This window comes from Copadichromis virginalis, linkage group LG7 (assembly GCF_057382275.1).
Source record: "Copadichromis virginalis isolate Kocher_CV1m ecotype Utaka linkage group LG7, C_Virginalis_male_GT1.1, whole genome shotgun sequence".
In the NCBI taxonomy this organism is placed as follows: domain Eukaryota; kingdom Metazoa; phylum Chordata; class Actinopteri; order Cichliformes; family Cichlidae; genus Copadichromis; species Copadichromis virginalis.
Genome location: NC_140624.1, coordinates 29,167,769 through 29,179,835, shown reverse-complemented (window position 1 = coordinate 29,179,835; position 12,067 = coordinate 29,167,769). Strand labels below are relative to the sequence as shown.

Here is a 12,067-nt window from a genome sequence, read left to right as displayed (position 1 = left end):
TCAAGTGATCAGTTTGACATCAATCTTTCGTGATACACCGTCATATTTACATTATTTGTACAGTACGAATGATTTGCTTTGGTACCTGCTCGAACTTCAGTTCTCCTCTGTCTGCCTGGCTGTGCTTCTCCTACAGTAAACTCACAGGCAGCAGCTTCTCCCCCCTCGTTCACATGTGTAAGTGCTGAGCTCAGTCACCTAGTGTCTGAGCTCGGATCATACCAAATTGAGGGGGAATTTATGACTGTGCGCTATGTGCTTCGAATAATATGTGTAGTTTTTGTTTTATACAGTTGTCAGTCAGGCATCTAACTATGAAACACTCCAAAAGACCCCATGCTTCTGAAAAAACGACGCGGGCTTAAGCCCAGTAAGCCACCCCCCCACCCCGCTCCGCCGATGTTTGACTCCAAATCTCCCAACCACTATGTCGATCTGAGAAAGCAAGACCGAGACAGCGAGACCAAGACGTGACCAAGACAAGACCAAAGTCCGTCGAGACCAAGATCACGTAAAAGTGGTCTCGAGACATCCAACTGTACTAACCAGCCACACATGCTCGCCATGGCAGCCCAGAAGGACCGACGGTCTGAGCCCAGCGTCTTCGTCTGTGCTGGTTAAACGCACAGCTAACAGAACAGCTGCTCTATAGACATGAACAAGGACCTGCTAACTCAGGTAAATTCCTCTGTTTCATCTGTTCTCCTAACGGTCATCCATTCAGGGTCCAGGTGTCCCCCACCTCTCCTCAGTGGACAGATCGCCAGAGGTGGGTTATCTATGGCTCGCCCCTGGTGCTGCACACAAACACATCCATCAAGCACATGTCCAATCACAGCAAAATGTCCACAGCAGGTCGCTCTGTCATGAGTGGATCATTTAAACAGACAAACTCATGCTTATGACTCTTTAAACTCTCACAGCTGATCACTGATCACTAACACCTGGATCCGCTTACTGTCTTTAATAATAGGGGACCTCCTGTCTCACACAGAGCCATCTGTACGACCTGAACACTGCAGCAGGATGCCCTCTCCACTGCTGCCACGTCACTAAGGTGGTCCAAGCAGGGCTTTGTGGGGTTTTCTTAAATATTACAGCGTGTGCAACACGTCAATCAGCAACACCTTCCTACTCCACTCAAGCACTCAAAGCACTCCATACAGCATGTTTCAGGAAGTCATGACCAGAGATGGGCAGTAACGCGTTAAAACATGTTACTGTAATCTGATTACTTTTTTCAAGTAACGAGTAAAGTAAGGGATTACTATTGCAAAAACGGTAATTAGATTACCGTTACTTTCCCGTAGGAACGCTGCGTTACTGCGTTACTAAAACCGTCATTTTTTTGCGAGAATGTCTCAAGACAGTGACGTAAGCGAGTGCGACGTTCGTGGCAACAGCTGTGTGCAGATCAACAATGGATCATATATCAAGTGCGGGAGAGAGTATGAGCGTGCAGCGTTTAAAGCGTGGAAGTACTGACCTTACTTTGAGTTTGATTCCATAAAAAGTGACAAAAACATTAGTGTCCGCTGTGCGTGGGAAGGAAACTTATTTTTACAGCGAAAAGAAAAAACCCTAAACTTCCAAGCAAGCACCGAGTGCGCTACGACGTAATGGGAAATTCACAGAGAAACTCGCGGATTCTTCAACTGACCGCTGCAGCACACCTGCAACAGGGTAAACCTCCGCCTACCCCACACCTGCTTTACAGGTGAAAATAGAGCAACAGGACCGCTAGTCTTTGATTTTATTTATGTTCTGCTGTGTTTTACTTGCATCTATTTGAAAGAGAGAGTGTAAACACAAAAAATATTTTATTTTATGTGCTGGAATGTGCAGAAAATAGGTTTAAATGTTAAACAAATTTCTTCCAGTCAGAGAATGTTGCATATAATTAAACTTTTGCTTGATGCATAAAGTTAAAAGATTAAAACTAATAAAACAAGTTTTAAAAGGGGACCTTTCCATTTGATTACATTTTGTATGATGGATTATGCAGAAAAAGTAGAATTGGGCTGAAAGATCTATCGCTTTATCACCTCTTCAGGTTGTAAATCGTGTTTTTAAAAAGTAACTAAGTAACTAAGTAATTAAGTAATTAATTGCTTTTGAAAATAAGTAATCAGTAAAGTAACGGGATTACTTTTGGGGGGAAGTAATCTGTAATTAGTTACTGATTACTTTTTTCAAGTAACTTGACCAACACTGGTCATGACTCCCTCACAGGAGGAAGTAACCTCACTGAAGCTCACCTGCTGATCCCGAAAAGCACAAAATCTTCATTGCGCTTTTACATTATTGTGTTTTTAAATAGTCCCAAACTCTAACATACAGAATATTTCCTGGTTTTAAGAACTGTGTGTGTGTGTGTGTGTGTGTGTGTGTGTGTGTGTGTGTGTGTGTGTGTCTCCAATGCATCCATCAGAGTATGAATGTGTGAATAGAAACAGCATAGAAAAAAGTGCTGGTGTGAATGAGGTGCTTTGAGTGTTCAGAGTAGAATAGTGTTAGAACCAGTCCATTTACTACTTACAGGCCCACACAGGCATGCACTGATTCATCCAAACATGTTGCGCTCTCTGGAAGCTGCTGTTTGAGCAAATGACACAAACGCTCGCAGCGTGCAGACACACGCCGGCGTAGAGGTTCGTCTGAGTGCGCGCACACCTTCACTCTTACGCCTGTTAGCCCTCTCAGAGTGAGCCGTGACCGGCTTTGACAGTGAGTGTTCTCCATTTATGTTTTATTCACAGTTTGGTCACCTGGAAAGCGACAGCCAGGAACAAACAAACACTTTAGGAGAGCTTTGCAGTAACCACAGGCTTCACGCCGCGCCGACTGACGTGTCATGCCGACCAAACATTCATCAGGGAAGTGCATCTATACACAACTGCTGCCACCATGCAGCATCAGTGACATGTGACAAAATGTGGCAACAATTAGGGCAACGGCTGTCTTATTAAAGGCAGAAACACAAAAGAGTTCAGGTCTTTAGTCTCAGGGGTTCGCCATCATTTATAAAGCGCCAAATCACAACAACAGTCAGTTTTATACTGTAAGATAAAGACCCTACAGTTATACAACAAAGAAAACCCCAACAATCACATGACCCCCTATGAGCAAGTGCTTTGGCAACTGTAGGAAGAAAAAACTGCCTTTTAAGAGGAAGAAACCATCTGCTGCAAACCATTTCACAAAAACAGAGGGAGCATGTTACAGCATTACATCATGTTACACACCTGGACTCACCTGAAACTTTCATCAGCCAGTCACATGATGACTGGTTGACTGGTGATGTCACAAAGCCCCTGTTTTATGTACAGCCCATGACCTAAACATGTCCTCTCCCCACATGTTAATTGGTATTTCTTTATTTCCTTGGTTCCTTTACTTGTCTGCACTCTATTTGTTTCCTCTCCTCGTGTCCTTTTCTAGCTTCCTTATCTCTTCTTTTTTTCTCCCTCTGGTTTCCTTTTCTCGTTTGCTCTCTTTGTTTGCTCTGCTCCTTCCATGTAAAGGAGACATGCAGACAAATAAGTGACATGACAGAGGCTCTTTCCATCTTTTATATACAATGTGTGTCTTCCTGAGGACATGATCATAAATGAATGGATAAATTAATTAATGAAATGTCAGAGCAGTTTTTACTGATGATTTTTCCTTCAACCTGAAACGCATGCTTTTAGTTTCTGTTTTCAATGAGCTGTGAAACTGCAGGCTGACCCCACAGTGCCCCCTGCTGGCACCGTGGTTGGTGGTCTCTTCAGGCAGCATGAAGCCCGTGTGAGGTGATAGTGACTGGACGTGGTTATGGCAGCAGTGATGCAAGCGTGCGACTCCTCAGAGTGAGCTCTGATGGTTGGCGAGCGTTCGTGCAGCATGTGAGGCTCACAGACTGAGAAGTGGAGAAGTAACAGGGAGCTCGGCGCCTCCATCATCTCCACTCCCCTCTGGCGGTCCTCCTGTGAGCCTCCAGTAGAAAAGGGCTGTTTGTTGTGACAGCCTCTGAAATTCGTTTGTACTTCCTGTCACACTCTGCTGCCGCCTTCACCTCATCAATTTCTTGAAGCATCTGCACGTGACAGGAAGTCCAAGTGCACAAACAGCGGACCAGGTCCTTGGGGACGAGCTGTAAAAGAGACCTCGTTAGCAGAACAAACCTACAGGATGGAGGCGAGCGAAGAGCAGAGGGAGGCCGGCATCGCGTCCAGGACCCCTTGATGAATGACTCTCGCCTCATTTCTTCCTTTCCTATTCTTGCTTCCTATCCTCTCTAAACTTTCTCTCATCTCCTTCATTTACCTCTACTTTTCTTTCCTTTCCTTGTCTTCTTTCCTCTTCTAGTTTCTTTTTCTTTCCTTTACGTGTTTAACTCTTTACTCTTTTGTTCCTCTCCTCCTTTCCTATCTGTCACGGCTGCCGGCGTGAGCCGTGTGGTGTAGGAGGAAAAGGACCCAAAATGCAGGCAGTTGACTGGTGATGAGAATGAAGTTTTATTTGCAGAAGTGGAGCGACTGAACAGGTAGTGAGACAAGACGAATGACTGAAAAAACCTAGACTGGGAAAACTAAAAAACAAACCTAAGCATGAAACGGGGAGCGGAGACTGCAGAGAGACGTAGTTACACCAAGAAACACAGACGATCCGACGATGAACAGAAGCCAACACACACTATAAATACACACTAGGTAATGAGGAGATGACATGCAGGGGTGGACACAGCTGACACTAATGGACATGATGAGAGGCAGACCTACAAAGTAAAACCGGAAACACCCAGACTGTTTTGCAACAAAAACACAGGGACCTGAACGGAGCACAGAGGGGAGACACAGGTAGGGATAATAAACACGACAACCAACCCAAAGAATTAATACAGAATCAGAATAAACACCAAACACAAGATGAACCCAAAAAGAAACACAAAACGCTGGGTCAACGACCCAGGATCACGACACTATCCTTGTATCTTTCTTCTCCTTATGTCCTAGCCTGGTTTCCTTTGCTTAAATCATTCCCACCTGTGGACATCTCTGTACACCTCCTCCATCTAAAGCACAGTACACAGTGCAACAGTTACACCATTTACACACCCACTGTGGAGAAAATAATAAAGTTTACTGAAATATATTTAATCTCTGAAATATTCTGTATATTTGTAATTGAGCTGTTTCTATATATTAGAATTGTTTCTTATATTTTGTAAACTTTGTAATATTATGTATTATTTTATTCAGTTCAGTCTGTTACTGTTCTTATTGTCAAAGCGACTCCAACCACATAATTAATATAGTATTCTGATTCTGATGTTTTCCCCATCCTTGCGTCCTGTTCGCTCAGTTCCTCTCCTCCATTCCCCTCCTTGTTCCCTTGCCTCATCTCCTTTTGTTGATTTCTTTCTTCTCCTTGTCTGTGAAGGTTCTCAGTCAACCAGGTCATCGTAGTCAAAGGAGCTTGCAAAGAAAAGCGTCTGGACTTCTTTAAGTTACTTGAAAAAAAGTCCAGACGCTTTTCTTTGCAAGCTCCTTTGACTTTCTTCTCCTTGTTTCCCATCTTCAGATTCAGAGGAATGCTCAGTTATCAGCTGTGTACACGGCAGAAAGACTTTCACTTTCAATTTTGTTTAAAATCACATCGCTGCATACTGTCCACCTAACAATCAAAGAGGCCCCGCCTCTAAGGTCTCAAACTTTAGTCCAGTTTAAACAGGTGACTTATAAAAACATTGTCCCCCTAAAGGTGTTATAAAGGAGGACATCTACAAATTATCCATAAAGACCAAACAGTTTTTGTATCAGGCTGGAAACATTTTTATTTCTGATTTTAACATGGGAGTCTATGGGGACTGACTCATTGCTGCCTCTGCTGGACGTCAGAGGAACTGCCTCGTTGAAGGACACCCACCATCTCTGGCTGGGGATTTAGGTTTTTTTTTAAAGCCAGTTGATAATGGACATGTATAAATTGCTTCACAGCAGACCCTCTGGTATAATCTCAGTTTCTCTTTCTCTTCTTGTCCCCTCTTTCTTCCTCTGATAGTTTGCTTCCATTTCCTGTTTCCTGTCCTTGTTTTCTGTCCTTGCTCCCGGCCCTCAGCGGGTCTCCTTTATATTCCACACATCACCTGCTCACAGAGCTCTTTGACAGCTTCTGACAATCCTGCTCATAGAAATGCTGCACTTGGTCCCTTGTGGTTCACGCTAAGGCCAAGCATCACCCACATTCCCCTGCTGGATCTCTCTCTCACAGACACACAGGAAATGCAAAAATCCTACAGACCTGTGGGGAAAGACAGTGAGATCACTCCGTGAATAGAGAATAAGGAAATTTGAGCAGGATGGAGAATTTAGGCTTCATTTCGACCTTCCCACTGTTATTACAGACAGTGAAATATCTACAGACCCACAGCTCTACTTTTTCTGCCTCACTGATATTCTTTTAAACAGCTGAGCAGATGCACTGGCATATCTCAGGGTCCTTTCAAAAAACCCTTAATGTAAGCTTAGTAAATGCAGTGTTGCAGGTTAGTAAATGCAGTGAGTGTGTATGTTTTTCTGTTGCTGCATGCAGATAGGTGACAAATGACCAAACCATACAGAGTAACAGAGGAAGGAGAAAGTAAACTGGCACTGATGCACAAGCACCTGCGGTTCCTCTTACAACCACCAGGGGCTCCAGCATTGAGTCGGTCCCCGATAGAGTCACATGTTAAATGTCCAACTTTACAGCAGAAATAAACATAAAAAAATTTTTAAAAAACCTTTAGAGTTTTGTTCAGTTCCCTTAGTGCCTTCAGCATCTTCTATCCATTAGTTTTCATAAATGATGTTTTCACAGCATGCAGACGACATAAATTATTACTGCGTCTGTCACAGGACTTCAGAAATAATTCAGCTTCTGAGACCAGCAGTGGGAACAGTGGAGTGATACTGATGATAGCTGTCAGTTTGGATGTATGTGCAGCTGTAATCTATCAGTGAGGAAAAACAGAAACGCCTCACAGTGTGCCAGAACATCATCAGGACTGATTCAGGTGTCTCTGAAAGGATAGGCTGGCTGTGCTCTTTGCTTCATATTAAGGTTGAATCTGGAGGTTGGACCTGACACATATCAAAGGTCAGTGCTTCCTATATATGAAGACAACATGGCAGTACCAAACAAATGCAGTTTCATCCTCAGTTTTCCTCTGTGACCCGGAGCTGAATACTTATTAGAATAGACCCATGCTAGCCCAGCGAACATCTGGATGGGCTGGTGTTTTTTTGTCAACGTGTAGCCATCTCCAGAAATCAACACACTCGGCTAACAAGTGAAATCTTCCAGGTTTGATCCTGGGAGGAGACACACACGACTTAGGTTGGTTGCCCCAGTGACCACATTTTTGACACCAGGAACATGAAAAACACATTGTTGTACAGAACAAGTATTTTCATAGGAGTTACGGTCTTGGATTTAGTCAGCAGTTTTTAAACAGGTGCACTGAGGCAAATTGGCGCATTTGTCAAATCTGAGCAATTGGAGTCAGTTGATGACTTTTAGAATCATCTTTTGTGACAGGATGATTAGAACTGAAACTTTACATGTCTAGTGGATTCTCCCACATTTCAACTCATCTAGCCTAATTTCATGTCCCTATTTTTAATCTGTATAGTTTATCTCCCCACTATCACACAGTTAGTCTCAAAATAAAACTCAAAAAAAAAATCAAACAGTTAAAGATTAAAAACTATTTTACCTGCTCATTTGATGCCAGTTCCCCTCTTTCTCTTTATGCCACTTACTCACTGATACTGTAGCACACACACAAACACTCACACACACAGCAAATATTCAGATTTTTCATTTGAGATTCTTGAGTTTAGATATTTAAAATACTTAATTCCACTCTTCAAGTGATATAAAGAATATGAGCTTTCAATATCCATTCAGATTTTTTTGCTGATTCTAAATTTTCTTTTGTCATTAGTCAATTTTTTCTAATGTATATTTAAAGATGTTCAGCTACTATCCAACTTTGAAATTTCTTCTGCTGTGTGAACTTTAACTTTCAACAGTTCTTCACTTTGTCTTTCAGGTGAATGATTCGGCGTATTTAATATACACACCAGTGTACAAAATTAAACAATTATAAAAATTCAACTCAAACCATTCAGCTGTTAGCATTCACATTACATTTTCTTCAGGAAATGTATTCTCTAGTTTCATACAGGGAGTGCAGAATTATTAGGCAAGTTGTATTTTTGAGGAATAATTTTATTATTGAACAACAACCATGTTCTCAATGAACCCAAAAAACTCATTAATATCAAAGCTGAATGTTTTTGGAAGTAGTTTTTAGTTTGTTTTTAGTTTTAGCTATTTTAGGGGGATATCTGTGTGTGCAGGTGACTATTACTGTGCATAATTATTAGGCAACTTAACAAAAAAACAAATATATACCCATTTAAATTATTTATTTTTACCAGTGAAACCAATATAACATCTCCACATTCACAAATATACATTTCTGACATTCAAAAACAAAACAAAAACAAATCAGTGACCAATATAGCCACCTTTCTTTGCAAGGACACTCAAAAGCCTGCCATCCATGGATTCTGTCAGTGTTTTGATCTGTTCACCATCAACATTGCGTGCAGCAGCAACCACAGCCTCCCAGACACTGTTCAGAGAGGTGTACTGTTTTCCCTCCTTGTAAATCTCACATTTGATGATGGACCACAGGTTCTCAATGGGGTTCAGATCAGGTGAACAAGGAGGCCATGTCATTAGTTTTTCTTCTTTTATACCCTTTCTTGCCAGCCACGCTGTGGAGTACTTGGACGCGTGTGATGGAGCATTGTCCTGCATGAAAATCATGTTTTTCTTGAAGGATGCAGACTTCTTCCTGTACCACTGCTTGAAGAAGGTGTCTTCCAGAAACTGGCAGTAGGACTGGGAGTTGAGCTTGACTCCATCCTCAACCCGAAAAGGCCCCACAAGCTCATCTTTGATGATACCAGCCCAAACCAGTACTCCACCTCCACCTTGCTGGCGTCTGAGTCGGACTGGAGCTCTCTGCCCTTTACCAATCCAGCCACGGGCCCATCCATCTGGCCCATCAAGACTCACTCTCATTTCATCAGTCCATAAAACCTTAGAAAAACCAGTCTTGAGATATTTCTCGGCCCAGTCTTGACGTTTCAGCTTGTGTGTCTTGTTCAGTGGTGGTCGTCTTTCAGCCTTTCTTACCTTGGCCATGTCTCTGAGTATTGCACACCTTGTGCTTTTGGGCACTCCAGTGATGTTGCAGCTCTGAAATATGGCCAAACTGGTGGCAAGTGGCATCTTGGCAGCTGCACGCTTGACTTTTCTCAGTTCATGGGCAGTTATTTGGCGCCTTGGTTTTTCCACACGCTTCTTGCGACCCTGTTGACTATTTTGAATGAAACGCTTGATTGTTCGATGATCACGCTTCAGAAGCTTTGCAATTTTGAGACCGTTGCATCCCTCTGCAAGATATCTCACTATTTTTGACTTTTCTGAGCCTGTCAAGTCCTTCTTTTGACCCATTTTGCCAAAGGAAAGGACGTTGCCTAATAATTATGCACACCTGATATAGGGTGTTGATGTCATTAGACCACACCCCTTCTCATTACAGAGATGCACATCACCTAATATGCTTAATTGGTAGTAGGCTTTCGAGCCTATACAGCTTGGAGTAGGACAACATGCATGAAGAGGATGATGTGGACAAAATACTCATTTGCCTAATAATTCTGCACTCCCTGTAGTGTAATCTTCACATGCTTTATCCAAAGCACATTATCTGTTGATTCCCTCGCTAATTATATTCACAGTATTCCCTCTGCGTCTTTAGGGATTCGCTAGCTTAGGTTAGCTTAGCTCATAGTTAACTCACTAGCAGCATGGCCTCTTCACCTGTCCCTCTTGCACTTTCCTGCTCATTGTGACAGGTGTTAAGTTAACCCTCTGCCTCCTTTAGCAGCAATGGTGCTTGTAATAAATTTAGCCTATTTGCAGCTCTGGAGGCTGGGATAACTGAATTGGAGAGTCTGCTTCACACCCTCGAAAAACCCGTAGCTAGCCATACCCCTGTACATCCCAGTACATTACCAACCCATTCATCTGTCTCCAAGTGTTTTTCACCACTTTCACCACATCCGCAGGGTATCAAACTCCATAGTCAATTGTCTTCCAGGAGCCAGAGCAGGCAAAATTGAGGGAAATTTAAAACTTTGGAAAATTGTAAAAATTGATCAACAAACAAATGTGCTCTGCCTTATTGAAACAAGGTTACAGCAGCAACACGATACTGATTCGTTTAAACTACTGTCAGAATCCTCAAAGCACAGGCAGAGGAGCGGGTGTGGCAGCAATCTTCCACTCCAGTTTATTAATCAACCAGAGACCAAGACAGACTTTTAATTCATTTGAAAGCCTGATGCTTAGCCTTGTCCACCCTAGCTGGAAATTTAAAAAAACAGTCTTATTTGTTATCATCTATCAGTCAGCTGGGCCTTACACAGAGTTTCTGTCTGATTTCTCAGACCTTTTATATGATTTAGTGCTCAACTCTGATGAAATAATTATTATGGGTGATTTTAACATCCATGTAGATGCTAAAAATGACAGCCTCAACACGGCATTTAATCTGTTATTAGACTCAATTGGCTTCTCTCAAAATGTAAAGAACCCACCCACCACTTTAATCTAGATCTTGCTTTAACATATGACATAGAAACTGAACATGTAACAGCGTTTCCTGAAAACTCTCTCTTGTCTGATTATTTCCTAATAACATTTAAATTTACAATAATGGATTCCGCAGCAGTGGGGAGTAGATTTCATCAAAGTAGATGTCTTCCTGAAAGTGCTGCTCGTTATTGTTTGTTACAGGCCCGTGTCCTCGGGTACCAAATGCAAACGAGAGTTCGTTAGCTGAACAAACTGACAGGAAAGAGGCGAGTGAGGAGCAGAGGGAGGCGGGTCGAGCAGTGTAATATCAAAGATCCCTCAATGAATCAGGACAAGCTCTCTCTTCTCCTGTCCTGATTTTATTCCTATCTTCTTTCTCCTTCACCTTATTTTCTTTTCTCCTTTCCTATATTTGACTTCTTTCCCCTCCTCATTTGTTACCCTGATTTCTTTTGCTTATTCCTTTTCTATCCTGGCTTCCTTTGTACTACTACCACCATTTCTTTTTTCTTTCCAGTACTTCTTTCTATTCTCATGTTTTTCCTCTGTTCCTCGCCTTGTTTCTTTTCCTTATTTCTTGAAGGCTACTTGTTTGCTTTCCTAGGTTCCAGTGCTCCATTCCTATCCTTGTTCACTCATCTCATGTACTCATTTCATTTTTTGTTCTTTCCTCTCTTTGTTTCCTGTCTTCTTATTCATATTCTCATTTATTAGCTGTATGTCAGCACAGATAGATTTATAGTCCCAAATCACCTGAATGCACTTTATACTGTAAGAAGCTGTCATGTAGCTGTTTGCAACCATGCTCTAACCCAGGGGTAGGCAACTCCAGGCCTCGAGTGCCGGTGTCCTGGAGGTTTTAGATGTGTCCAAACAAATCAGCTCTGTAGTTAAGGGATCTTTTTATCATTTACGGATTTTAGCCAAAGTCAAGTCTTACCTTTGCAGGAACGATCTAGAAAGAGTGGTCCATGCTTTTATTACTTCACGGCTGGACTACTGTAATTCCCTCTATGCTGGCCTAGATCGTTCCTGTCTACATCGCCTTCAACTGGTGCAGAACGCTGCCGCTCGCCTGTTGACCGGTTCAAAAAAAAGAGACCACATCACTCCGGTTCTCTGCTCTCTCCACTGGCTCCCAGTTGCTTTTAGGATTGATTTTAAAATCTTACTGCTGGCTTTTAAGGTTTTAAATGGCACTGCACCTTCTTACCTGTCAGAACTCCTTAGTACGTATCGCCCCAGGAGATCTTTGAGGTCAGCCGATCTGATGCTTTTAGATGTTCCCAGGTATAAATTAAAGACAAAGGGAGAGAGGGCGTTTGCTGTGGCTGCACCCAGACTGTGGAACAGTTTACCTCCT

At 42.4% G+C, this 12,067-nt stretch overlaps 1 pseudogene; it reads left to right on the top strand.

Moving 5' to 3' along the window:
- The first annotated feature begins 654 nt into the window (after positions 1 to 654).
- LOC146705277 (uncharacterized) lies at positions 655 to 11,009 on the top strand (annotated as a pseudogene).
- Positions 11,010 to 12,067: the final 1,058 nt, after the last annotated feature.